The sequence below is a fragment of the Bidens hawaiensis genome, unplaced genomic scaffold, assembly GCF_021521415.1.
Source record: "Bidens hawaiensis isolate Kalapana, Puna unplaced genomic scaffold, B.hawaiensis_p1.1 tig00027305_1, whole genome shotgun sequence".
Classification (NCBI taxonomy): Eukaryota; Viridiplantae; Streptophyta; class Magnoliopsida; order Asterales; family Asteraceae; genus Bidens; species Bidens hawaiensis.
This window is the reverse complement of record NW_027494410.1, coordinates 1-3,857: the sequence shown is the minus strand read 5'-3', so window position 1 is coordinate 3,857 and position 3,857 is coordinate 1. Positions and strand designations below refer to the sequence as shown.

The following is a 3,857-nucleotide window of genomic DNA, read 5'->3' as shown; positions in this document are numbered from 1 at the left end:
CGTTCAAAGACTCTCAAGTCTTTGCAATTTGTATTTATTACATACTTTCTCCATCAGATAATTTCAAACTTAAGGGGCCCAGATTAAGACTGCAACATATTATTCAGAATAATGATAACATAATACATAATTTCTCTTCTACATTTTTAATGGCATACCATACAATTAGTTACTTGATTAGTGATATTCGTGTTTTGTTTAATCATGATACTAGAGTTGTGTATGTGTAACATATAATTAGTAAGTTAGGAAATTTACATCTTGGGACTGATTATGGTTATTCTCAGTACACATTGTGCTTCCCATCTATTAGATTTGTCTCAAGTTATGGGCCCGCAACTAATTAATAGAACAAATAATTGATCAAGTCTTGCTATATGTCAGATTTAATTCATGAATAAAATTTATTGACCAAGTTTTAACTTTATAGATTAGAATATTGTAAAAATATCTTTTATATACATGTAAAAAAACAGGGTAGCTCTGTTCACACCCCAGTTTTATCATTCATCATTATATCATATAACGAACAACCCGGGATGAAAGTTATCATGCACTTCATGAATGTATCATTAAGGGTCTTCTCTATGGCCTTGCTTCCATTAGAGTGCAACAACAGCAGGAAAGTCCTGTATTGTGCATTTAAGAATTCTTATAGTGTTAAGACTAGAGGTCGGATTATTATTTGTTCATGTTACTAGAGTCTATTTAGGCTGGTTCACATTTATGTTTCTTTTAACAGCAAAAATATTATATATAACGAAGATGGTTAAAATCAGCTAACCAAACTTCCCAAAAAGAAAATTACATCAATAGAACTGGATTTTTCATCCGTTTGGTCCAAGATACACTAATTTTGTTGTTCCGATTAACTATCTATAGGAAAGAAAATGAAGGATTTAATAAAAAAATTAACTTCGAAGCCATTTGCGATAAAGATTACCTCGTTCCTAGTCATGCAAATAACCCACGAAGTTGTGAATACTATTATTCATACCTTTCTTCTATCATTCTATTTCTTTTTCTTTGGTTCACATATTTGTTTCATTGAAATTTAAGATAACTTCTTAAGAATAGCGATTAAATCATGTGAACACTCATATATATGACTTAACTACACTCGGTACTCATGCTTATACATTACATGATGTCATATTTGGGACAACACAATGAAATGGGCTCGCATAGTTTTGGTGGCAATTTTATTGATAAAGGGGACTTAAAAACAATAACCAAATACAAGAGAAGCATTTTCTTACATCACATATAACAACAAAATCAACAATAAGTAGATCGACCAAATTAACAAAAGTAAAAAAGAAGAATGGAATTCAACAAACTATGGATGTAATACAGTTTGCAATTTTGCAATGAACACCATCACCTTCACATAAACCCAATCTTTCAACCTATCAATAAAGTGAAAAAAAAAGCATTTCTCCCACGATGATTGACAAGTAAAGTGGCACATGTTGTCCAAAAACCGATTGCGAAACCAGTAGCCCCGCCAATATAAAACAATCTCTCAAGATCATCTTTGTCTTCCCAATTATCCTCACTTTTATCAATGAGTTGTGGAACTTTTAATTCTTCATCTCCAGGACAAATTTTGGAAAGGGGAAGTCCACATAGACCGGCATTTCCATTGTACTTTGAAGGTTGAAAGGACTGGAGTTGAGTACTTGATGGAATTCTCCCTGACAAGTTATTATGCGACATGTCTAAATAGTTTAATAAATCCATTTGAGACATGCTTGATGGCAACCCTCCAGAAAGATTGTTTTTAGATAGATCTAGAGTTAGCAGATTTTTCATCTTGCTAATATTATGTGGAATCTTCCCATGTATAAAATTGTTTGACAAATTTAGTGCAATAAGTCCACGGAGACAAGTAAGTTCGTATGGGATTTCTCCTGTTAGATTGTTACTTGAAAGATCAATACTCTTTAACAATACTAGATTGATGCTGAATTCACGTACACACCCTTGCCACTTGATCATCGCATGGTCAACATAATTACCAAGACTGCTAAAGCCACCTTTTCTTTCGCATATTGTGGTCAAACAAGAATAAAAGTGAACATTTTGGTAAGGTGAGAATCCATCTTGAACCATGGCAGTGAGATTATTGAGACATGAGGGGAAGGTTCCATATAGATTGTTCATTGACAAATCTAGAATTTGTAGTTTTAGCAACTGACATAATTGCGAAGGGATGGTTCCAAATAAATTATTTGATGTTAGGCTAAGAGCATATAACCCTGACAAATTTTCCCCAATCCAATGAGGCACGTGGCCAGAAAACTTGTTGACCCCTAATTCCAAAAAGGTTAACTTGGTGCAATTCTTTAAAGATAAGGGTAATTCTCCCGAGAAGTTATTTTTGTATAAATACAAAACCTCTAGATTGATCAAATACTCAACAGAAGCAGGAAGCTTTCCAGATAGATTGTTATGTCCCAGACTAAGAACTGTAAGTTCTTTAAAATGCCACAAACAATCTGGAATTTGTCCCATGAATGAGTTGTGGGAGAGATCAAGAAAGTAAAAAACATCACCACTAATTTGGCACAAAAAGGATATTTCTCCAAAGAAATTGTTTTTGGAAAGATCTAACCTTTCCAAAGAGGAAGGAACGTTAGTTATAGGACCATAAAAGTGATTGGAACTCAAATCTAATATTGATAATTCAGGGTCAAAATTTGATAACAAATTTGTTACTTTTCCAGTAATGTTGTTGGAAGAGAGATTCAAATATGTCAATCGAAAAGACCACGTATTCCAAAATTCCTTTGGAATTGTGTCTGAAATTCTAGTATTGGCAATGTCGATATGAGTAAGATTTTTTAGTGTTTGAACCCATTTAGGGAAACCGGGACCTAGTTGCAAGAGCTTAAGTCGATCCTTTCTGTAGTGGAACGGTCTGACATGTGAGCTTCCAAAGGAACTCCTTCGAGTGAGTTATTTGAAAGATTTATAGAAAAAATCTTCGTCTTTCCAATGTTTTTAGAGATCACACCTTTAAGAAAATTGGAAGAAACCTCTAGAACTTGAAGCTTGGGTAGTTGCCACACTAGTTCACTTAAAGTTCCATTTAACTGATTATTAGATAAGTGTAACGATTGAAGGGATGAAAACTTTTGGATGTCATCAGAAATTGACCCTATTAATTGGTTATGTGAAACATCCAAATGTTTTAATCTACCCAAAGTGCATCCAGACAAGTTTCTAAGGTAATCAGGAAATTTGAAAGGCATTGAGTTGTTATAAATATCTAAAAATGTCAAACTACATAGATTTCCAAGAAATCGGGGAATGCTGATTAATTTGTTGTGAGATTTATCAAGATATATCATTCTGTTGCTAGTTAATGGAGACAACCAATGATACATGGATGAGTTGAGATTGTTGTTCATGAGATACAGGCTAACAATTATTGAAGAAGAAGAGTTGATATATGAGTAAGAATATGGACGAATGACTTGCAGGAGATCACATGCACATAAACTTAAGTATGATAGTTTCTTAAGGCCTAGAATCACATTTACCCAATTATTTTCCCTGGCTAAAGAAATACCATCCATAATAAGCTCCTCCAACTGAGACAAATGAGCCAGCCAGTCTAGGTTTCCAATCGTACAACTACCCACGTAATTACGTGAAAGTGCTTTCAAGTTTGTGAGGTTTCCTAGTTCTGGAGGCAAGGTTCCATAAAAAGAATTGTAGGAAAGGCTAAGGTCCCTTAGCTGAGTCAAGGAACCAATGGACTTCGGAATGCTTCCACTAAAAGAATTATCGAAAAGGCGAAGGTGCCTTAATTCAGTCATGGAACCAATGGACACGGGAATGGACCCAGT

At 34.2% G+C, this 3,857-nt stretch overlaps 1 pseudogene; it reads right to left on the bottom strand.

Moving 5' to 3' along the window:
- Positions 1-1,339: 1,339 nt before the first annotated feature.
- On the bottom strand, positions 1,340-3,827 carry LOC143575177 (receptor-like protein EIX1; annotated as a pseudogene).
- Positions 3,828-3,857: the final 30 nt, after the last annotated feature.